Source organism: Bos indicus x Bos taurus, chromosome 3 (assembly GCF_003369695.1).
Source record: "Bos indicus x Bos taurus breed Angus x Brahman F1 hybrid chromosome 3, Bos_hybrid_MaternalHap_v2.0, whole genome shotgun sequence".
NCBI classification, from domain to species: domain Eukaryota; kingdom Metazoa; phylum Chordata; class Mammalia; order Artiodactyla; family Bovidae; genus Bos; species Bos indicus x Bos taurus.
In genome coordinates, this window is record NC_040078.1 from 86,307,639 (window position 1) to 86,333,239 (window position 25,601).

At 39.9% G+C, this 25,601-nt stretch overlaps 1 pseudogene; it reads left to right on the forward strand.

Annotated features, from left to right (window-relative positions):
- Positions 1-10,263: 10,263 nt before the first annotated feature.
- LOC113889812 lies at positions 10,264-13,559 on the forward strand (annotated as a pseudogene).
- Positions 13,560-25,601: the final 12,042 nt, after the last annotated feature.

A 25,601-nucleotide genomic window follows, 5' to 3' on the forward strand; every position in this document is an offset into this window, starting at 1 on the left:
TATCTATCAGATCTAGGCCCTTAAATCTATTTCTCACTTCCACTGTATAATCATAAGGGATTTGATTTAGGTCATACCTGAATGGTCTAGTGGTTTTCCCTACTTTCTTCAATTTAAGTCTGAATTTGGTAATAAGGAGTTCATGATCTGAGCCACAGTCAGCTCCCGGTCTTGTTTTTGTTGACTGTTTAGAGCTTCTCCATCTTTGGCTGCAAAGAATATAATCAATCTGATTTCGGTGTTGACCATCTGGTGATGTCCATGTGTAGAGTCTTCTCTTGTGTTGTTGGAAGAGGGTGTTTGCTATGACCAGTGCATTTAATTGACACTAATTCAAACTAGATTGATATGAATCAAAATGCTACTTACAATCTCTAAGGCAACCACTAAGAAAATAACTTAAAAATGTGTAGAAAAAAAGAGAAAGGAATCAAAGTGGTTCACTAAAAAATACTTATTGAACATGAAAGAAGGCAGTCATGGAGTTGAGGTACAAGAAAAGATATAAGACATGTAGAGAACCTATGCAAAATAGAAATCCTCCCTTATCTGTAATAACATTGAAGGAAAATGAAATTAAAACTTCAACCAAAAGGCAAAAAAAAAAGGCAGAATGGTTTCTAAAAACATGATACAATCATATGCTATCTATAAGAGACTCACCTTGCACTCAAAGGTAAGCAAGGTTGAAAATTTAGAGATATGAAAAAAATATTCCATGCAAACACTAATCAAAACACAGGTGGATTGTCTATACTAATATCAGACAAAACATAGTTTAAGAAAAATTATTATAAAAGATAAAAGGCCATTACATAGTGATAAAACGATCCATCAAGAAGACATATTAAGTACAAACACATAAATCAAGCCAAAAAATATATGAAGCAAAAACTAACAATTAAAGCACCAAACAATAATAGTAGAACATATATATACCCCACTTTCAATGATGGATGAAACAACTACACAGAAGTCAGCAAGGAAACAGAAGACTTGAACAACGTTATAAGCCAACTAGAGCTAAGAGACATATATAGAACAGAACACCCAACAACAGCAGAATAAACTTTCTTGTCAGGAGCATGTGGAACATTCTCCAGGAAAGACCATATATTAGGCCACAAAATACATTTAAAAAGACCAACACCATACAAAACATGTTTTCTGACCACAATGGAACAAAATGAGAAATTAGTGTAGAAGTCCTAGAAGAAAACACAGAAGAAACGCTCATGACATTGGGTTTGGCAATGATTCTTGCATAATACACCAAAAGCACAAGCAAGAAAAGCAAAAATACAGATGCAATCACACTAAAAACCTTCTGCATAGTGAAGGAAACAGGGTGAAAAGACAGAATATAGAGAAGGAAAAATATTTTAAAACCATATATCTGATAAAAGATTAGTATCCAAAATATACAAGGAACTCCTACAACTCAACAGCCAAAAAAAAAAAAAAAAAAAGATTAAAAAATGAGCAATGAACTTGAATAAACATTTCTCCAAAGATAGGCCACTGGTTGACAGGCATATGAAAAGATGCTCAGTATCATTAATCACCAGGGAAATGCAAATCAAAGTCACAATTAGATATCACTCACACTTGTTAGGATAGCTATTATAAATATTTCAAAGGTAATGAGTGTTGGTAAGGAAGTGGAGAAATTGGAACTCTTGTACACTTTTGGTAGATGTAAGATATATAAAAGGGTGAGCCTCTATGGAAAACAGTATAGAGTTTCTTTAAAAAATTAAAATTAGACTTACCAGGGGATCATATATCAAAATAAACTGGATTCAGGATCTCCACAAGATATATGCATTCCAAAGTTCTTTGCATTATTGACAATAACCAAGATATAGGAATGACCTAAATATCCAACAACAGATGAAAGAAAATGTGATATATACATACAATGGAATATTGTTCAACCTTAAAAAAGAAGGAAATCCTGCCATATGTGTCAATATAGATAAACCTAGAGGACACTATGCTAAGTGAGATAACCCAGTCACAGGGGATAAATACTGCCTGATTTCAGTTAGATGAGGTATTTAAAACTGCCAACCTCATAGAAACAGAGAATACAATGATGGTTGCCAGGGGCTGGAGGGACGGGAAAGTGGGACGGCGCTGTTTAACAGGTATAAAGTTTCAGTGTTGCCACCTGAAAAACTTCTAGAGATCTGCTGTACAATACTCTGCCTAAGTTAACCTATAATAATACTGTATTGTGCACTTAAAGTTTATTAACAGAGTAGATAGATATGTTTAGTGTTAACACACAAAAAGTCCTTCTTAAAAGATAGATAGAAGAAAAAGAAAGAAAAGTGCAAAGGAAGGAAGGGAATAAGGGAGGAAGATAACAAACAGGAGAACTGTCAAATTCACAAATATATGGAAATTAAACAACACACTAACCAATGAATCAAAAATGAAATCACAAGAAATTAGAAGATACTGTGAGATGAATGAAAAAGAAAACATAACACACCAAAACTTATGGGATGCAGTTAAAGCAGTTTGTGGTGGTGTAGCCACACGTTCCGGGAAACAAACTCACTCAGGACGATGCAGATAGTGCAGTGCAGCTTATTACACCGGTGGGCCCAAGGCAGAGTCTCCTCTTAGCCAAGGACCCTGACCAGTTTTTGTGAAAACCTTATATATCTGAAGTGTATGTGCACAAAACCTTCCCCAAATTCCCTGAAACTAGTCTGAACAAAGGAAAAAGAAAGATACAAAGTTAACCTGTGATTCATATGCCTTAAGCCTAGGTAGTTAACAGTGGACAATTATCAATAGGCCTGTGGTCAGACCCCAATAAGCATAATAGAATGTATGATTCTATTCGGTTACACAGATAATTAGGATATTCTTTTAGGCCAGGGAAAGTATAGGTAGGAGCCCTGGGCTCTTCCTCCCGGGGGCCTGGTTTTCCAGTTGGTATGTCGTTTTCTTAGATACTGGGCATATAGCTCATAGTCCACAGTCTGGCCTAAGATGGAGTCCTACTTTCAAGATAGAGCCTGTTTTGTTTCCTCTTTCAGTAGAAGAAAATTTGTGGTTCTAAAATGCTTACATTCAAAAAAAAGAAAAACCTTATTATCAATAATCTAAACTTCTAAGGAACTAGTAAAGAAAAATCCAAACTACCAAACTAAATCCAAAGCAAACAGAAAGAAAGAATGAAAATTTGAGTAGAGATAAATGAAATAGAAAAAAAAAAGATTCCACTTAAGATCAAAATGAATAAAATACTTAGTATAATTAAGGAGGTATAAGACTCATACACTAAAAACAACAAAATATTGCTCAAAGAAATTGAAGAAGACCTAAATAAATGGAAGGGCATCCCACATTCATAGATTGGAAGACCTAACATAGTTAAGAGGCAATATTCCTTCTTGGTTCAGATGGTAAAGAATCTGCCTGCACTGCAAGAGACCTAAGTTCAATCCCTGGGTTGGGAAGATCCTCTGGAGAAGGGAATGGCTACCCACTCCAGAATTCTTGCCTGCAGAATTCAATGGAGAGAGGAGCCTGGAGGGTTACAGTCCATGGGGTTGCAAAGCGTTGGACATAACTGAGCAACTAACATTCACATTCCTCAAGTTGATGTACAGATTCAGTGTAATCTCTATCAAAATTCCAGGTGCCTTTTTGAAGAATGGACAAGCTGATTATAAAATTCACATGTAATTGCAAAGGATGCCAAATATCCAAAATCTTGAAAAAGGGCAAAATTCTTCATATTTCTCTATTTCAAAACTTACTGCTAAGCTACAGTAACCAAAACACTGTTGTGCTGAAGTAAGGACTGACATACAGATCAATGGAATATAATTCAGAATCCAGAAGTAAACCCAAATATCTATAAGATACCAAGAACATTCAATGGGAGAAAGAATAGCCTTTTCAACATACAGTCCTGGGACTGAAGGAGGAAACAGATTGAATGGGCTCCTTCTTGAAAGCAGGACTCCATCTTGGGCCAGACTGTGGACTTTGAGCTATATGCCCAGTATCTATGGAAACGACATACCAACTAGAAAACCAGGCCCCCAGAAGGAAGAGCCCAGGGCTCGTATCTAGACTCTCCCTGGCCTAAAAGAATACCCTAATTATCTGTGTAATCGGATAGAATCATACATTCTGTTATGCTTATTGGGGTATGACCACAGACCTATTGATAATTGTCCACTGTTAACTACCTAGGCTGAAGGCATATGAATCTTGGGTTAACTTTGATTGTATCTTTCTTTCCCTTCGTTCAGACTAGTTTCATAGAATTTGGGGAGGTAGGTTTGAGCACATACACTTAGGGTATATAGTTCAGTTCAGTCGCTCAGTCGTGTCTGACTCTTTGCAACCCCATGAATCGCAGCACGCCAGGCCTCCCTGTCCATCACCATCTCCCGGAGTTCACTCAAATTCACGTCCATTGAGTTGGTGATGCCATCCAGCCATCTCATCCTCTGTCGTCCCCCTTTCTTCCTGCCCCCAATCCCTCTCAGCATCAGAGTCTTTTCCAATGAGTCAACTCTTCGCATGAGATGGCCAAAGTACTGGAGTTTCAGCTTTAGCATCATTCCTTCCAAAGAACACCCACGGCTGATCTCCTTTAGGATGGACTGGTTGGATCTCCTTGCAGTCCAAGGGACTCTCAAGAGTCTTCTCCAACACCACAGTTCAAAAGCATCAATTCTTTGGCGCTCAGCTTTCTTCACAGTCCAACTCTCACATCCATACATGACCACAGGAAAAACCATAGCCTTGACTAGATGGACCTTTGTTGGTAAAGTAATGTCTCTGCTTTTGAATATGCTATCTAGGTTGGTCATAACTTTCCTTCCAAGGAGTAAGCGTCTTTTAATTTCATGGCTGCAGTCACCATCTGCAGTGATTTTGGTATATATAAGGTTTTCACAAAAACTGGTCGGGGTCCTTGGCTAAGAGGAGACTCTGTGTTGGACCCACCGGTGTAATAAACTGCACTCCACTGTCTGCATTGTCCTTCTGAGTGAGTTTGTTTCCTGGAACACGTGGCTACAACAGGACAACTGGATATCCACACAAAAGAATGAACTTAGATGTCTACTTCTACCATATACAAAAAAATAATTCAAAATTAATCAAAAGACCTAAATGTGAGTGCTAAAGTTCTACAACTCTAGGAAAGAACATAGATGTAAATCTTCATGACTTTGGGTTAGGCAATAGTTTCTTAAACATGATACCTAAACCACAAGCAACAAAAGGAAAAAAGTAGATAATCTGGACTTTATAAAAATTTAAAACAGCACTTTTTTTCATCAAAGGACACCATCCTTTAAATAAAGACAACTATAGTATGAGAGAAAATATTTGCATATCATCTATTTGTTAAGAGACTTGTGTGCAGAATACATAAATAACTTGCCATACAACAACAAAAAGGTCAAACAATCCAGTTTAAAAATGGACAAATGATCTGAATAGACATTTTTTCTAAAAAAGAAATTTTAATGGTCAATAAGCCCATATAAAGTTGCTCAAAATCATCAGTCAGTAGGAAAACACAAACGAAAACCACAATGAGATGCCACTTTACTCCCACTGGGATGGCTGCAAGCAAAGCCAAGCCAAAACAAAACAAAACAGAAAATAACAAGCATCAGTGAGGTGTGAAGAAATTAAAACACTCATACATTGCTGATAATAATGTAAAATGGTACACCCACAAAGGCAGCTTAATCGTTCCTCAAAAAGTTAACTGTCTCATTAGCATGTGACCCAGCAATTCCACTCCCAGGTATGTATCCTGCAGAAAAATTGAAAACAGATGTTTAAATAAAAACTTGTATGTGAATGTTGATACCAACACTGTTCGCAACAGGCAAAAGGTAGTAATGACGCAGTGTCTACCAACAGATGAATGGTTACACAAAACATGGTATTTGTGTACAATGAAGTGTTATTCAGTCATAAAAAGAAATGAAGTACCAATTCACATTAATATTTGGATGAACCTTGAAAACATTATGGTAAGTGAAAGAAGGCAGACACAAAAGGGCACATATGCTATGATTATATTCATAAGAAATGTCTGGAACAGACAAATCCTTAGGAACAGATAGCAGATTAGTGGTTGCCAGGTGCTGGAGGGGGAGGGGAATGACCAGTGACTTCTCAATGGGCACAGCCTTTCTTTGTAGGCTGATGAGGATATTCTAGAATTAGATAGTGATAATGCTTGAAAAACATTGTGAATGTACTAACACCACTGAACTGTATAATTTAAAATGATGAACAGGGTGTTACACGAATTTCACTTCGATTAAGAAAATACAGGAGGAGAGAGGAAGCATTTGATGATTCTTATCTTATTCCCAGTCTTACCCTAGGCATTTTGCATTTGTTTTCTCATCGAGCCAAGTGGACCATAAATTCATTTGTCCATAAATAGGTCATGACTTGACTGAAGAGAATTTCCCAGCTGGAATTAAAACTTTAGAATTTGCACAATTCCACCTCCTCTGTGAAGCATCCCCTTAACTCTTCTAAGACAAAAAAAAAAAAAAAAAATGTTTACAGATTTTGGAGCAATTTTCTACCTTTTTCCAGCTTCTAATACCTGCACATTTTACCCCTTAGCTTTACTTTTCACATGTATTTTCTTTTACAATGTGACATGTTCATTGCCTGGTTTCTGAGCTCCTCAAGATCAGGACTGCTCCTTTGTGTTTACAGGTCTGTGCTCAGCATACTGGAGAAGGCGATGGCACCCCACTCCAGTACTCTTGCCTGGAAAATCCCATGGAAGAGGAGTCTGGTGGGGTACAGTCCATGGGGTCTCGAAGAGTCGGACACGACTGAGCAGCTTCACTTTCACTTTTCACGCATCGGAGAAAGAAATGGCAACCCACTCCAGTGTTCTTGCCTGGAGAATCCCAGGGACAGGGGAGCCTGGTGGGCTGCCGTCTATGGGGTCGCACAGAGTCAGACACAACTGAAGCGACTTAGCAGCAGCAGCAGCTCAGCATATAGTACATGCTCAATGAAGGTTTTCACCGGCCAGCTGGAATCACATATTTGGTTCCTGTAAATATACTACATTAATGGCTCCTAAAATAGCCATGCCTGTTTGACTTGCCTGTGCTACACTCAGCATCCATTTCCCAGAATGAAACTAGGTCACATCTGGGACGCATGAACAGTTTTAAGAAAGTTCCGTCTGAAATTCAAAACCCTTCAGTGTATATCAAATGTAATCAAGCTGATGATGCCAAAAAAACTGTAAAGGATTAAAACTTCACTTCATTATTACATTTTTGGTCTTTGCTCTTTTACTTCATTTAATAAGTTTTACAGCAACAGAACGATTTGCACATGTTAAAAACCAAAACAGGATGAAAATGGCAAAAAAAGAAAAGCAAAGCATTTCACTTTATGCATCTTTGTCTTTGTGAGTTCTCCCCGATCCTGTGGTTATTTTGTACAAGGTCTGTCTGTTTGGTTATAGGGACAGCTTTTGGGCAAAAGATCTAAGACATCTCTGCCCTCCTGTAAAAATGTGCATCAACAGAGAAAAGAAAAAAAAAAATGGATCTCTTTCTATAAAGAGGTCCTGAGAATGAGAGTCTCTCCTGATGGTAGTAACATGTAGGATATTTCAGTAAGGGAAGCTCTTGAAATTATGTGCCTTTGGTGTCTTCTAGGGACAACAGCAGAATTTGCTGTGCGGTCACAAACCTTTTGTTGTCCCTCTGCTGGAACACTCTTCATGAGTTCTTGTTATGGTCTCTCTTGTTTGTGATTCTTAAAGTATCTTTATTTTGAAAGGGAGACAAAGTACTTCCTTTCTGATTGCACATCCTTGGAAAATTATAAATCATTCCAAAATCGAAAAGTGCATGAGCACACTAGGCATTCCATTAATTATGTTTATGTCCACTCACCTGTATCCCATCCCCAGGTATGTGAAATGGCACAAAGAAAATTCACATACTTGCTTTCTGCTGCATCATTTCTTTTTGAATTTTTTCTGAAACCTAGAACAATAGTTTACATCTTCATAAATGCTGGCATTTTGTTGTGGTTGTGCAAGTTAAACAGCCTGATTAATCCTGCTTATTCCTCTTTCTTCTGCTGACATTCCATACTGGGGAAAGGAGGTCATCTGATGGAAAGGATCCGAGTCCTATGCCTCAACTTCTTGTGTGTGAAATCTGTTTTCCTTTATCCTTCTCATACCCCTTACTTCAGATTTATCAGCATTTATTGAATATCTGCTATAAATATTGACTGGTCTATGGTTGGCCTGTAGTTGGGGCTCAAAAATCAAATCTATTCAGTCAGGGCCCTGACCAGAAATAGAAAATATGCTCATGTTGGATTCCAGTGAGAATTTAATGAAGGGACTGCTTACAGAAATATGAATGGAGTTGGGGAAACCAACAAGTGATCCTGAGATACCCTGTGATCCTTTGGCCTAAAGAAGGAAGGGGAGGCCACAGTCTTGGAGCCTGGTGAGAGTTGGTGGTCTGGAAGGTAGCTGCCCATCAGGAGCTACAGTCATAAAGGGACCAGCTACCATAAGACTTTCGGCATTGAAGAGGTGGGGAGAGGTTTCTCCTCGTTGGTTGAAAGGAATAGGAAGCCTGAGGGCAAAGGGAGCCCGGGCAATGCAGCCTGCAGGGCAGAGAAGTGAGGGGAATGGATCTCGGTGACCAAAGGGAAGATAAAGAATATGCTCACTTCACAGTTTAACTTCAGAATAATTGAGGAAGCAGCATTATTATCCAAAGTTTACAAATGAAGACACTGAGGCAGTCAAGTTTAAATAACTTGCTGAAGGTCATATGGCTACTAAGTGGCAGCCTGTGTGTGTGTATCCTAAGTCACTTCAATCTTGTCCAACTCTGCAACCATATGAACCACAGGTAGCCTGCCAGACTCCTCTGTCCCTGGGATTCTCCAGGCAAGAATACTGGAGTGGGTTGCCATTTCCTCTTCCAGGACTAAATGGCAGACCTAAAATTCAAATTCAGGCCTTCTAGTGCCACTTCTATTTCTTTATACTAAAATGGTTGTCCTTCTGTCCTTACGCTTTACTTACATGACCAGCCTTATATTTTTGACAATGTGAGCCTTGTAAATGATTACGACTTCCATATTTAATTTGGTTGTTAGGAAATTCTATCAAATATTAAGCCCCCATTGCTAATTGTGCAGGATTTTGTGGCTTGCATATCTCAGTGGCCTTACCTACCTTTTGCCTTATTTTTTAAAATCTTTTCATATTACATGTCTTTTTTGAAGAGGTAAAGGATAAACAAATGAGTAAATGAGTAGCTAGTATCTGAATAACCTTGGGGATCTGTGCTTGATTAGCCTTTCCCCTAATACAGACCATCACCGTATAGGGACTGCTAATGTTGACCTCCATTCTCAAACACACACATCTGTTAACTTTGTGGTAGAGTTGGCTTTATTATCACAGCCTTTTTCAACATTGTATTCCTAGCAACCACTACCCATCAATTAATATTGACAACGGAGTTGAAACCTATTTGCTATGCCTGGTGTAATACAACCAGTAAATCAACCAATGTCTGTTTAATTGCAGACATCCTGAGAGCCTTTTATTAAGCTCACTGTATGTGATGCACGTCATTATAGTCTGACTGCTTCCCATGCTTCAGATACTTTAGTAAAAGGCAGTATATGCAATATATGAGTGCACTCCTTCTCCAAATAATTAAGTTTTCTTCTTTAGACTCAAGTATGTGGCATGATTCCAACGATATCTCAAGTGGTTATTTTAAGAAGTTGCTTGCTGTTTGTTTTTTTTATCATCCTAGATAAAGGCCTCTTTGGCCTTATTAATAGAGTTAGCGTTGTTAAAGCTGCCGGGTCACAATAACATTATCTCACATCCTGAAGCAGCACGACAACACTATTCAGACAGGAGTGGAACTCATTTAAGCAATTTGAGACTTGGATTTCATTCAAGTGCATTTAGTGAAAGTTTCAAAGGACTATTATTATGAAGCCTTGCCTGTGAGTTTGTAATGGCACTGGAACAGTATAACAATCAAAATACTACAGATAATAGCAGTTTCTTGGTTAGATAGCATCACCAACTCAGTGGTCATGAATTTGAGCAAACTCTGGGAGATAGTGAAGGACAGAGGAACCTGGCATGCTGCAGTTCATGGGGTTGCAAGAAGTTGGACATGACTTAGCGAATGAAAAACAACAGAAGCAGTTTCTTAGAGTTCCATACATATTGGTAGATTTTAATGTGTTTTCACCTATGTTATCTCATAATCTCCAAATGAAGCTTTAACAAGGTTCATACTAATGCACATATTTAACTGTAGGTATAAAAACATATAAACAAAAGGAGTTTAAGTCCGTGGAGAATCTACCCACACTCACTGATCAGCATCATTAATATGTTCTTTAATCAAACCATTCACCTTCTACTCTGTTGTGTGAAACAGGTTCACTGACCTGTGACCTTTGATTATGAGAAATGATTCTTTTACCCCAGTGAAAGCCTGGGCACTTTTTCTTTCTCCTCCAAGTCCAGTTTATGAAACTTTGACATTGACACAGATGTGGCTATTTCTGATTCAGTTATAGTCTGTTCTTTCATATGTTTGAGGACTAAAACTAAGAAAATGTTCAGGATTCTGACACCTTCCAATGTAGAATCTTCCTGGTAGCTCTTCTTTCCATGTTCGTACTATTCCTCCATTTGTTTCAAAGATGAACAATGGACATTTGATGATGTTTTCACATTTAAAAATTGCTTTCTCTTGTAACACCTCATTATTTTTCTATATCACCCTGTGTAGTGGATATCAAGGTTCATACTTTACCAATGAAGATATTAATGCTCTGGCATTCAGAGCTAGATCAGGTGTGGGAGAGTCAGCTGAGCCAATGGTGCCATAATCATTGGTGTTCATCATTTACTGTTGATTTTAAAATATCTGTTGTTCACCTCTGTGTGTACCACACAATACCAGACATGGGGAGCAATACACAGATACACAGAACACTTTGGGACATGTCCTCCAAGCCCCAGGAGTAACTTACTTGTGAGGGAAGACCTCCCGGTCTTTCCAAGTGCTGCTTTTTCTGCCTGGAAGTTTCTTCCTAACTCTTCTTCATTTCTCTAAAACTCATGAATTAAGCAGTAGGTCTGTATTTCCTGCTGTATTCCTGTCACTAGTGCTCTGTACATGGTAAACGCTCCATCAGTATTTGCTGACTTAATAGGGCATATCTTGTCTCATTCTGTCCCTGCAGTAATTTTACTTCCTTGCTGCCCTGTTGTAACTACAGCTCACATTTCTCTTGCTTTGGAGTCCTACTGCCATTTCTGCTTCTGATTCTGAAATAAACTCCAGAAAACAGGTGATACAGAAGGTCTCAAAAGTCTTTTCTCAAAAGTTTGTCATGTTACTTGGCTTGGGCCCACTGTCAAGCCAAAACAGGAAGAAGTGATCAGGACAATACTAAGAACTAAACACAAAACCTGGGGGTTTCTGCCGAGGCACCGTGAGAATCCGGAACAGTTGGGGTCCAGCCCGGATTGCTAAAGTGGACTGTGTGCTCCCGAGTCATGGCCAGTGTAGCTTTCCCGCAGGAGATAAGCTGAGTCTGCAAGATTGAGAGGGGTTGGGGTGATTAGAAATTGTAAAGAGGTCTACTGAAGTCAAAATGTCTCTAAAAATCCAAGGCGGGTCTGTGGTAGAGATGCAAGGAGATGAAATGACATGAATCATTTGGGAGTTGATTAAAGAGAAACTCATTTTTCCCTATGTGGAACTGGAGCAGCACAGCTACAATTTAGGCATAGAGAATCACGATGCCACCAATGACTAGGTCACTGAGGACGCTGCAGAAGCTATAAAGAAGTACAACGTTGGTGTCAAGTATGCCACCATCACCCCAGATGAGAAGAGAGTGGAGAAGTTCAAGTTGAAACAAATGTGGAAATCTCCAAATGGCACCATCTGAATTATCTTGGGTGGCACTGTCTTCAGGGAAGCTATTATCTGGAAAAATATGCCCTGGCTTGTGAGTGGATGGGTAAAACCCATTATCATAGGTCGTCATGCTTATGGGGATCAATATAGAGCAACCAATTTTGTTGTGCTGGGGCCTGGAAAAGTAGAGACGTCCTACATGCCAAGTGATGGATCCCCCAAAACGGTATACCTAGTATATAACTTCAGAGAGTGGTGGTGTTGCCATGGGGATGTACAATCAAGATAAGTCAATAGAAGATTTTGCATACAGTTCTTTCCAGATGGCTTTGTCTAAGAATTGGCCTTTGTATCGGAGCACCAAAAACACTATTCTGAAGAAATACAATGGACGTTTTAAAGACATCTTTCAGGAGATACATGAAAAGCAGTACAAATCTGAATTTAAAGCTCAGAATATCTGGTATGAGCACAGGCTCATTGATGACATGGTGGCCCAAGCTATGAAATCGGAGGGGGGCTTCATTTGGGCCTGTAAGAACTATGATGGGGATGTGCAGTTGGACTCCATGGCCCAAGGTTATGGCTCTCTCGGCATGATGACTAGTGTGCTGGTTTGTCCAGATGGCAAGACAGTAGAAGCAGAGGCTGCCCACGAGACTGTAACCCGTCACTACTGAATGTACCAGAAAGGACAGGAGACACCCACCAATCCCATTGCTTCCATTTTTGCCTGGACCAGAGACTTAGCCCACAGAGCTAAGCTTGATAACAGTAAAGAGCTCAGCTTTTTTGCAAAGGCTTTGGAAGAAGTCTGTATTGAGATCATTGAGGCTGGCTTCATGACCAAGGACTTAGCTGCATGTATTAAAGGTTTACCCAACATGCAACGTTCTGACTACTTGAAATTTTTGAGTTCATGGATAAACTCGGAGAGAACCTGCAGTTAAAACTAGCCCAGGCCAAACTTTAAGGTCATTTCTTGTCTTTGGAGGATTTTTTTTTTTTCTGGTAACTAGGGTTTACATTTTTCTCTATAACTCTCATGGGTAAAGGCAAAATCAATTTTGTAATTTGTTTAGAAGCCAGAATTTATCTTTTCTATAAGTTTACAGCCTTTTTCTTATGCATACAGTTATGCCACCTTTGTGAACGTGGCCGGGGACTTTTTTTTTAATTTTATTTTCTACTAATAGCCTAGGAACTACTTTTAATGTCCACTTGTACTCACTGTCACTTTTTCTCATGTGCTGAGATCAATGACCAAAATGAACAGTGCTCAAAAGGATAAACTATAGCCACGGTATTATTCCCTGAAATTGTATAAGGTAGGGATTCATTCCTTTTCCCGCTTTCCATGGCCTGGGGCCCTGGGTCATTCTAATGTAACAGATATCTCATTATTTGCAGTAGAAGCTGTATGTTAGACTTGCACATGATTTGAAATGAAGAGCATGGCCGTAACTAAAACCTGTTGAAGACTCATCTTTGTAAAGAGCTCTAGTTGAATCTTTTAAAAATACTAAATATTTTTTAGCTCCTTGGAGAATCCAGAAGAAATACTACCTGGGGGTGGGGGGGGGGTGGTGTTTGTGTCCTCCTCCTGGCCTTGTGTGGCCTAAGTATTATGCAACCTTGAACAGCGTGTTTCATCCAAGTGCAATAATACAAGCTGCACCTTTTTTTTTGGACATCTGCTGGCCTCTTTTATTTCCTTTATGTAAATGTGATTTTTCAGAAGTTGATTGTAAACACTATTCTAGTCCTGTTCTTCATCTAAACTATCGATTTTAATCAAAATTCAGTGCTAATGAAAAAAACAAACACAAAACCTGATAAAATTCACCAGTTTAGTAAAAAATTAGCCCGTTTCTAACTTTTTTTTTTACTAGAAATAGTAGAATCATCAATCATACAGTTGCAAATCCAGATTTTCAGTTACATTAATTGGTAAAGCTCAGTATATAATATCTATGACTCAGTTAGAAGAAATGTATTGCTTTCAAAATAAGTAAAACAAATTTTAAAGGTTTAACAAGAGGAAATATCATAACTCCATGATAATGTTCTGATGTTGTTACATAGATGTAATCTAAGAATTACCATGTACATGTTTAATTCTATGAAACTTGTTTTCATCATTATCTTCTATTCAAACATCTCTAGATATCTGGCATGAGCACTGGGGATGGTGCATTGTGTGTACTCAGAAAACATTTTTGAAATGAATGAATACATATACCATGACTGATCCTTGACAAGAAATTTACGGTGTAGAAAGTGGACCATTTTTCAGCAATTATTCCATTGGAACCTCATAACAGCCTAGTGGTTTGGATAGAGGGATAACTATGAACTCTATCTTAAAAATAAAAGAAGAGCAATTCAGAAGCACTAATTGATTTGTCTGAGTTCACACATAGTATGTAATAGAGCTGTCTTTTAAATCCAAGTTTTGGTGCTGATGCTTTTCTGACTTGACCTTCAAACTTAAGTTTATGTATGGTATGCTGCTGCTGCTGCTAAGTCACTTCAGTTGTCTGACTCTGTGTGACCCCATAGACGGCAGCCCACCAGGCTCCCCCGTCCCTGGGATTCTCCAGGCAAGAACACTGGAGTGGGTTGCCATTTCCTTCTCCAATGCATGAAAGTGAAAAGTGAAAGTGAAGTTGCTCAGTCGTGTCTGACCCTCAGCTATCCCATGGACTGCAGCCCACCAGTCTCCTCCATCCATGGGATTTTCCAGGCAAGAGTACCGGAGTGGGGTGCCATTGTTATGTATGGCATAAGGACTGAGAATTCTTTAACAAGTCAACTGGCACTCTATATATTTGTAAAATGTCAAAATAAAATGTTCTAATTTTTAAAAATTAGAATCATTAATCTAAATAAACACAGAGACTGTTAAAATAAATTTAGAATCTGCAAATAATTGAATACATTGTCTTAGGACTAAAATGGGAGGAAACCACAGGTGTGTGGAATAAAAACAATCATGCTGTTAGTGAAATGTCAGCATCTCTTGGTCTGAAGGACTAAGTAATTATCACAAGAGGAAAGGAAAAATAAACTGTAATTAAGCAATGACTGTAATGGTGTTCTTCTGGTGATAATTGTTTGTCTTTATTGCATTCCAGCAATTCTACTCTATAGATGATATAGAACCTACCATTTTCATTTCAATAGTTACATTTGATCCATGCATTTTTAAATCTATGATTTTAATAAACAAATTGCTTTCTTAAGGTATTTTAAGCTTAGTAAACCTTTACTTTTACATAAGGCACAATGAACATTTTAAATAACCAGTACCCCGTTATTTAACAAAAACAACAGACCATTGTTAATTCATTTGGCCCAACAATCAACAAACATTAACAACTCTGCAGTAATTAGAGCTTTTCAGAGAAACAGAGCAACGTCAGGAGCTCTGTGTTGCTGAAATCCTCAGGCTGAGGCTCGTAGTGGTGCCAGAGAGAAAATTCTAGACTCGAGTAGTAGGATAGCCTTCTTATTTCTTTGTTCATTAAAAATATATATATCTATATTGTAACGGCCCTCACTTCAAAAAAATCTTCAATTTGTAAAAGTACAGATATAATAAACTATCCAAGCAGTCACTATAATCAACCAATCAGTAAAAGAGGAGAGGAGAAATTATTTTATCAAGAATTCGCAGGAAAATACAACTGGGTGTGTATCCTATGTGGTCCTGAACTTCATAGCAACTGAGCAACAGAAGGAAACATTATTCCTACTATTTAGCAGAGCCTGGAGTTCTGTGAAGCACTGGATATAAGTCTGTTCATAGAAAAGGCTTTACATAGACAATGTAAATGAGAGCACACTTTACAACTAAAGCATACAGGTATCCCTCATATGACTGCATTTCATAGATATGGCCTTGGTGAAATCCAAAACAAACTGGAAAGAGAAGACTGTGGCGTGGACCACAGTGATATGGCTTCCTGGAATGGGTGCCAGCAGAGACAAGCTTATAGGAGAGAGGGCAAGGAGAGCCGAGGCGGTTGGGGGTGGTTCCCACTTCACACAGGCGTACATTTCTATGTGAACCAGGATGCATCTCCCTTCCTATTTAAAGCCCTTCAATGATAACCCATTGCATTCATGACAAAACCTGAAATTCTCATCATGGCCTTCGAGGCCATACATGATTCAGCCTCTGCCCATTTACAGTTACATTTCCCTTGGATCTCTTTGCTCTCACCATGATGGATCTCTTCCACTTCTGCAAATGCAAGAACTCTTCCTACACAGTATTTCTTCAGAGGCTGCTCCTGCCTGAAATGCTCTCTCCTTGCCCTTTTTGTCTGGCTAATTCTTGTTCATTTATAAGATTTTGGCTTATGTATTCCTGCTACAAAGAAGATCACACTGGCCACTGCCTTGCCTCATTTATAGTAAATAACACCTGCTGCTGCTGCTGCTAAGTCGCTTCAGTCATGTCTGACTCTGTGAGACCCCATAGACGGCAGCCCACCAGGCTCCCCTGTCCCTGGGATTCTCCAGGCAAGAACACTGGAGTGGGTTGCCATTTCCTTCTCCAATGTATTAAAGTGAAAAGTGAAAGGGAAGTCGCTCAGTTGTATCCGACCCTCAGCGACCCCATGGACTGCAGCCTACCAGGCTCCTCCATCCATGGGATTTTCCAGGCAAGAGTACTGGAGTGGGGTGCCATTGCCTTCTCCATAACTCCTGTCTATTGTGAGAAAACATCAGACAAACCCAAACTAAGGGATTTCATACAAGCTACCTAATCTTTAATTTTCAAGTCTCAAGGTCATTAAAAAAAAGAAGTCTGAGAAACTGGCACAGATTGGAGGAGAGTAGGAAGACATTGCTGACTAAATGCAATGTTTTGTCCTATGTGGAATCCTGGAACAAAAATATTAGTGGAAAAGCTGGTGAAATCTATTAAAATCTGTAGCTCAGTTAGGAGTATTGCACCAATGTTAATACTTAGTGATAAACATTCTATGGTTATGTTAGATGTTAACATTAGGGTAGATGGGGGAAGCATATACTGGTACTCTGCATTACTTGCAACTGTTCTGTAAAACTATTTCAAAATGAGAAGCTAAAAATATCTTCTTCCACAGAACTCCATCAGCAGGAATCATTTCGGCAGTATATCCATTCCTAGAATGCTGTTATCCAGATATGCTGGATAAGACTTTGGTTTCCAGAGCCTGGGGGTATATTTAATTCCTGTCCTGGCCACTCATGAGCTATGTTATGAACAAGTTTCTTAAGTATTCCATGTTTCAATGTTCTCATCTGTAAAAGAGAAGATAGGTGGTTATGAGAATGGCAGGGTTTAATATGTATAAAACACAAATAACAGTGGAGGGTTAGTTATCATTGATTTAATTCCCATTCAATATATCATTGTTGAATGATTGAAGAATGAATGATGCAAGGTTTTTGCTAAGAGGGAGTTGCGATTCAATTAAAGTCAGAGAGAGTTTGGAGAAGAAGCTGAGGGCGCAAAGTGGAGGCTCCATGAGGCACAGTGGAGGGGTTGGCATAAAGATGGCACAAATATAAGAATAATTTGTGGGGGGTAGGGCGGTGAAACAAGGAGCAATACTGATATGGAAGTGTGTCTGAGTGCCCTGAATTCTGATTAACAGTGAGGAGTGAGTAGTCTCTCTAGGGCATGCTGCCTTAGGTAGGTTCTTCACTTGAACCCCACTCTGCATTTGCAGGAGGCTATCCCCTGCAGGCTGCATTTCTCAGCCTTCCATTTCTGCTGGTTTCCAGCTCAATACGGTCAATTGGGCTTCCCAGGTAGCTCTGTTGGTAAAGAATCTGCCTGCAATGCAGGAGACCCCAGTTCAATTTTTGGGTCAGTAAAATCCACTGGAGAAGGGATAGGCTACCCACTCCAGTATTCTTGGGCTTTGCTTGTATTCTTGGGCTTCCCTTGTAGCTCAGCTGGTAAAGAATCCACCTGCAAAGTGGGAAACCTGGGTTCGATCCCTGCGTTGGGAAGATGCCTTGGAGAAGGGAAAGGCTAGCCACTCCAGTATTCTGGCCTGGAGAATTCCATGCACTGTACTGGACTGTATCAGCCATGGGGTCTCAAAGAGTCGGACACGACTGAGTCACTTTCACTTCACTTTCACAGTCAATAGGAGGCAATGTTGAGATGCTGCAGAGTGGGAGACTGGAGTCCCTGGCTAGGGCAATGACTCCAGCAGCAGTGACATTTCGCCCATGAACAGTCCTGCCATGGCCTCAGTTTTTGCCCAGGGGCCAGTCATGTCACCACCTCCTCTGTCCCTGTAACTTAAGAGTCTTAATGGCTCCTTCTGTGAGTATTCTCACAGAATAACTCCTTCTGTGAGTTATTCTCTGGGTTGCCTCCCTGTCCTCTGTTTGGCTGTCAGTCCCTCCATTACCCGTGTAACTTATTCCCAGTTTTGAAACTGCTGTTTAATGAATGCTCAGGTGGTTTCTGTTTCCTGGTTAGATTCTGACAAAAACGAAGGTCGTGGTGAAATTCCCTGTTTTCCAGATGGACTGAAACTCTGGGGCAAGGTTTCCCAGCACTCCATGGCTTGTTTTCCTAATTATCTGTGACAGTCAGTGTGCTGTGAAGTATCCTGGGCTTCAGGGATTGTGAAGTTCAGAAGAAGGTGGTGTTTCTGGGAGCCAGTGTAGGATTACTGAAGCACCACTGCTTTCCAGACAGTCCCAGACAGGTAAGAAACATCTGATGGGAGGAGGAAGTGTCAGAATCCCAATGACACACAGCCAACCCCAGTGATGGGTCAACAGGGTTTATATGGGCAAAAGAGCCCCCCTGATTAGAAGTATGCTCAAGTACTGGAGTCAGAGAAGGGGCATCCATACCATTCCAGGTGCTTTAAATAAACCTGACTTGCCCATGCTGGTACTTCATGCACAAAGATGCTACTATCATTAGCATTGTGTCTCCAGCATTCGTTTAGACAGCCTCTCACATGCGTTCTTGTTCTCTTTCTCCTCATTTGGGCTCCATTTCCCACACTTATTCCTCACTTTGCCCTTGGGAAGGGCAACCTGGCTTGGCTGGCTGCCCTACCTTGACCTTGGTGTCCCTTCCAGGACATCATTCTGGAATTTGTCTCTCAGCTCCTCATACCCCCACCACAGTGATGAAGGACCCTCCTTCCATACACTCACTTAGGACCTCACCAGGGTCTTCCTTTCATTTCAATTAAAAATAGGAAACCAAATGAAAGATGGGTGTGAGGGTTGATGATGAGGTTGGCAGCAATGGTCAGGTTAGAATAATGGAACGAGAGATGGGGGCAAGCAGTTAGCTAGGGAGCTGTTAAATGTAGTTAGAACCTGGACTCTGAGAGTGGAAGAAGTGAAGATGTATGGGAACTCCAAGAGATATCTTTAGAGAGAGAGATAATGATAGTAATAATATTTAATAATAAAGACACAGCTTTCAGAGTATCTAATCCCTTCCTTTTGGCCTCAGTTGAATGGCTCTGTAAACATCCTTGCCTATCTGAGACAGTAGCAGTGACAGGTAGGGTTTTTAGGGTGAGGAGGTTTCTCATTCCTATGGAAAGGGTGTTGCAAAAGCAGTTTTATGAGAAGTCTGTTAGTTCCTCCTTTCCACCAAATTGAGTCCTCAAAGAAATTCCTATATAGACATTCTCAGTTCTCTACTGAAAGAGGTACTTTATGGCTATTAAATATTGATCATGGCACTTAAAATCTAGAAAACAGTAACATTAGTTGGTGATTTAGTTAGAGAGTGCAACCACCTACACTCCCATGCAAGCCAGGCTCATAAATGCCTTCTTCTCGTCACCTCTAAAGGTAAGCCTGATTGTGTTCACATCCCCAGAGGTGACTCTTTGATGAAAAATAATGAAAACATTTGTCACCACAGGCTGAGACTGAGAAGTTACCTGCTCAGCCTAGATAGCAACTTATTTTTAGCCAGGAATCCAGGAAGACAATGTATCTGGAGTGTGATATTGTGAGCAATATGGGTTTTGCGTGGATGAAGACCTACTTTGAGTACTGGCTTCACTATTTACCGGCTGTGTGACTATTGGTAATTTATTTAACTTCCCTGTGCTTCATTCTATCACAAAAATCAGGATAATAATGCATCCCTTATAGTGCTTTTTAAAGGATTAAATGAGTAATACTACTGGATCTAGCATAGCTGGTATTTAGTGGCTTGTTATTGCTGGTGATGGTGTTTTTAAGTGTATTTCCTGAAGGACAGGCTCCCTCATTCCTGTTCCATAAAGCCCTCTCCTAGAGATAAAATGAAGTTAGATTGTGGTGGTTCTTTTTTGGGGAGCCACACAGCGTGGAATGTGGGATGTCAGTTCCCTGCCAGGGATTGAACCCATGACTCCAACATTGAAAGCTCAGAGTATTAACCACTTGAATGCCAGGAAAGTCCATTCCAATGGTTCTTAGTGACAGCTGCACTTTAGAATTACTTGGCAGAGATTTTCAAATATACCAATGCCAGGCCACATCTCAGAACAATTCAGTCAGAATGTCTGGAGGTAAAATCCAAACAGGTTCTTCTAACATGCAATTGGGAGTGAGAATCACCAGCTTAGAGGAACCATGGATCTGAAGTTGGATGGCATGATGGTTAATTTTGTGTGTCAACTTGACAAGGGCCATGGTGGGGGTGGTCCACATATTTGATTACATGTTATTTCTATGCATGTCTGTGGGGGTATTTCTGGATAAGATTAGCATTTGAATCTAATAGACTAAGAAAGGCAGATTACCATCCCCAATGTGGGTGAGCATCATCCAGTCTTTTCAGGAAGTGAAGAGAACCAAAAGGTGGAGGGAGAATTCTCTCTAATTATATAAGCTGGGACATCGCCTTCTGCCCTTGGGCTGGGATTTTTACCATTGGCTCTTCCTGGTCTTTTTGGCCGTTGAACTTGACTATACCACTGGATTTCCTGGGTCTCCAGCTTAGAGACAGCAGATTATGGGACTTCTTAGCTTCCATAATTTTGTGATCCAATTCCTTATAACAAAGTACAAAGTATATATACATGGCTCCCCTGGTGGCTCAGTGGTAAAGAATCCACCTGCCAGTGCAGGAGACATGGGTTCAATCCCTGGATTGGGAAGATTCCCCTCGAGCAGGAAATGGCAATCCACTCCAGTACCCTTGTCTGGAAAATCCCATGGACAAAGGAGCATGGCAGGCAAAAGAGTCAATGGGGTCGCAAAAGAGTCAGACACAATTTAGTAACCTAACAACAGTATATATATACGTGTGTGTGTGTGTGTGTGCTTATTCTGTTTCTCTGGAGTACTCTAATACAGACAACAGTCTTATGATCCTTTGTGTTCTACAGATTTGAGAAGACTAGTATGCTTCCTCTCTTATGAGCAATATGAACCTTCATTTTCCTAAAAGAGACAACTTCAGTTTACTATCACCTTATATTCAGATCAACCCACTCCAGTATTCTTGCCTGGAGAATCCCATGGACAGAGGAGCCTGGTGGGCTACAGTCCACAGGGTCGCAAAGAGTTGGACACGACTGAGTGACTTCACTTTATATTCAGATCTAGGGTGGAAGGATTTTGCTGAATCTATTTGCATAAATATGATTTTATTAGCAGTATGTTGCAGAGTTATCCAGTGGATAAATGTAAATTAAGTCATGTTTATATTTAGGGACTACTCTTGCTTGGAGAATCCCAGGGACGGAGGAACCTGGTGGGCTGCCATCTATGGGGTCTCACAGAGTTGGACACGACTGAAGCAACTTAGCAGCAGCAGCAGCAGCATGGATGTTTACATATTGATATATACCTATTTATCCATTATAGTTGTTTCTTTTTTTGATGCAATAATTGCCATATTTGGCCAGTAGAAACACTTCAAGTTGGCTCTATTGTTATTTTAATATGACCCAATAGTCTTTGATAATACTTATCCAGTGTAAGATATTATCATTATTAGTTATTTTTATTGGTACATAGACTATAAATACTTGAAATGAGAGCTGGGATTAAAGCATCATATGAGAAACAATAATTTTTAGAACACTGAATTGAGTACAAACACAAAAGCTTGCAAGGAGAGTAAAATAATAAGGAAAGGTTTAAAAGGGTAACACATTGTTATCTCATTCTACATTTACAATCATAAAGATGTTTTTTTTCTTAACCACTTCCTCACCAACTTAATCACCTTTATAACAAAGTCAACATTGTATATATTTCTGGTAGATTTCATAAGCTGCCAGAAGTTTCCTGGCAATACCTTGTATTAAAAAGAGCAGGTGATACCAAGGCCAAGTATATGTTCCTGATATAAATAGCAGGAAGTCTATGAAGTGTTTGTTTTAAGAAGAGTAGGTTTGAAACATATGCTTGAATATATAGAAGCACAATACATTCTCCAGTGCAGTATAACACCTGTGTAGAACAGCTAAGCCATATGTTTCAGAAATTATACTTTGAAAATTACTATGTAGATGTCAAAAAGGAAAATGCACATTTACAAAAAACTAAACACGCTTGCTATTAACACAACTCAACTGTATGTTTTCTTCAAATCCTTTTTAAATGCAACAAGTTTTTAAAAATCTAAGATATGCCAAAACTTCTTCTAAAACCATTAACATATAATAAGCCAAAAATCTAAGAAGTCTATTGTCAAAAAGATGATACTAAAATTTCTATGCAACATTGAGATATAAATCAACTCAGTTTTAATGCAACTCACAAAATGTAGTTATCAGAAACTCCATGTGTCACAAAATAGCTATTGGCAGATATATTTTCCATTGAAATTTTGTTGGTCTCAGGGAAAGAGCTTTCTACTCTTTTTAGCTGAAGATCTAACACTGTGTTAAGGTTGTTCATGTTGTAGGTATGGTTTAGGGTTAGGGTGTGCACAGGAAAGTAAGGTAAGAGTGAGATGTCTCTCAGGCTGCTGTGTGCGACTGGAGAGTTTCCTACCTGGAATATATCATAGAGCAGAGGAAGACTTAAAGTTGGAATAAATGGAAATACTAAGTTTGATAATATTACCAAAAAAGGCAGCATTGTATCTTCAGCTGTATTTAACACTAGCTGCTACCCTAATGATTTGATCTATGCTGCACTAAGAGCTAAAATTTAACTGAAAGGATAATTTGATTGAATTGAAAGATTTATCATAATGTGCTCCTAAATAAATACACTCTTTGAGCCTATTTTTAATGACTAGTTTGTGCACGCTCAGTCGTTTCAGTCATGTCAGACTCTTTGTGACCCTATGGACTGCAGCCCATCAGGCTCCTCTGTCCACGGGAGTCTCCAGACAAGAGTACAGGAGTGGGTAGCCATGCCCTCCTCCAGGGGATCTTCCTGACCCAGGGATGGGACACGCACATCCAGCTTTGCAGATGGATTCTTTACTGCTGAGGCACAGGGGAAGCCCCAGTGACTAGTTTGCTAAGTCACTTCAGTCGTGTACGACTCTGTGCAACCCCAGAGACGGCAGCCCACCCGTCCCTGGGGTTCTCCAGGCAAGAACACTGGAGTGGGTTGCCATTTCCTTCTCCAATGCATGAAAGTGAAAAGTGAAAGGGAAGTCGCTCAGTCGTGTCCGACTCTTAGCGACCCCATGGACTGCAGCCCACCAGGCTCCTCTGTCCATGGGATTTTCCAGGCAGGAGTACTGGAGTGGGGTGCCATTGCCTTTTCCAAGTGACTAGTTTAGACCTTGACAATTAATACTCATTTGTAAGGTAATATTTGATGTAGCAAAGTACTGAGTATAGTACATTGATACAGTAAAGCAATTTGTTTCTATAATTCGGTTTCTATAATTAGGTAAAATAACCAAATTTCATTTAATAGCTATTAATTTGCTGAATAAATCTCTTATTCACAGATAACATGAAAGAAACATTCATACAAATCAAGGTAAAACATTACAAACTCTTGGTCAGTTTGGTTCAAATCACTATAGTGGTTCTATATGAGTACAATAAAATGGTCACTACAAAAATGAGATAAGTCTGGAATATGCCTCACAACTTGTCTCTCTCTCTCTCTCTAGGAGATTCACAATGCACAGAGGGTAAGATTATTCTGGTTCAGTTCAGTTCAGTTCAGTCATTCAGTTGTGTCCGACTCTGCGATCTCACCAACTGCAGCATGCCAGGCTTCCCCGTCCATCACCAACTCCTGGAGCTTGCTCAAACTCATGTCCATCAAGTTGGTGATGCCACCCAACCATCTCATCTTCTGTCATCCCCTTCTCCTCCCGCCTCCAATCTTTCCCAGCATCAGGGTCTTTTCCAGTGTGTCAGTTCTTCACATCAGGTAGCCAAAGTATTAGAGCTTCAGCTTTAGCATCAGTCTGAATTATTCTAAGATATCCTATAATAACAAAACCTGTTTTAACTGTTTCCCAAAGTTGGTTGTTCCTGGGTCATTTTCCCAAGGAAAACCTTTATTCTGGCAAACCCTGTTGGCTCCTTATACAACAGTCCTTCCCTCCTCCCCTTTTCTAACAGAACAATGATTTCATTGGAATAGCAACATGCCCAGTCCCAGTGCATCTTGCATTCTCTATGCCAGTCTTGAGAATCCCTAGTGGCAGACCTGTGATGCAGAACCTGGCCAATGAGACCTAAGGAGAAGTCTCCTGAGAGATTCTTCCTTTATCACAAAGTGTGGCATTGCGAACCAGGCCTATTATCCTATTATCCTTTGGATACTGTTCTGTGAAAAATAAGACACCTCTAAAAGTGACAGCCTCTTACAGTCAGGAAGTTACAAAACCTGAGGTCAAAAGCCTTCTGGCTGAGGTGGGAGGAACAGAAAGATAAAAAGGACTTGAATCTTTGATGAAATTGTTGAGTCCAAAAATCAACTTGATGACTGTGCCTGTCTCCATATTTCTTAATAAGAAAATGCAAATTTCATGTAAGCTACTCTCAAACGTGATTTCTGTCACTTGCAGCTCCAACCATCCCAATAGACAAACATTCTCTTGGGCAATGGAATTAAGAGGGTGTCCGGCTGATTTCCTGTGAGATTGAGTGCTCAACACACACTAGTTGGGGAAGGAAGCATGAAGGGTTGTTCAGGGCTGGGACCAAGGGGATTAATTTAACAAGACTGAGTCTGCTGTTCAGATCACAGCAAACTTAGCTTCATGTGAGTCAGTGTGGTGCTAATAGTATGAGGTCTATCCGCTGTGAAGTCCATCAGTAAGGATAAAAAGAGATTATGCTGAGGGAAGAAACAATCTTAAAAATTTAAGTCTCATTCAAGCTGCAAGTCCTGTGGGTTGACTGGGGGTCTCTGCTCTGACTCATCTTCACTCTGGGGCCCAGGAGGAGGGAGAATCCTTGTCTGGACCACTGCTGGTTGTTGTGTAACAGAAAAGAAAGCTCTGGGGATTCTCACTTGACAATCAAAGGCTTGGGCCAGAAATAACACCCATCATTTCTCACAGCTCATTAAACAGAACTGGTTACAAGATTCCACTCAACCATAAAGAGGCCAGGAACGGGAAGCACTCAGAGACCATCTTCACCGGCTATGGCTCACAGCAGCAGGGCTGGCACTGCAACA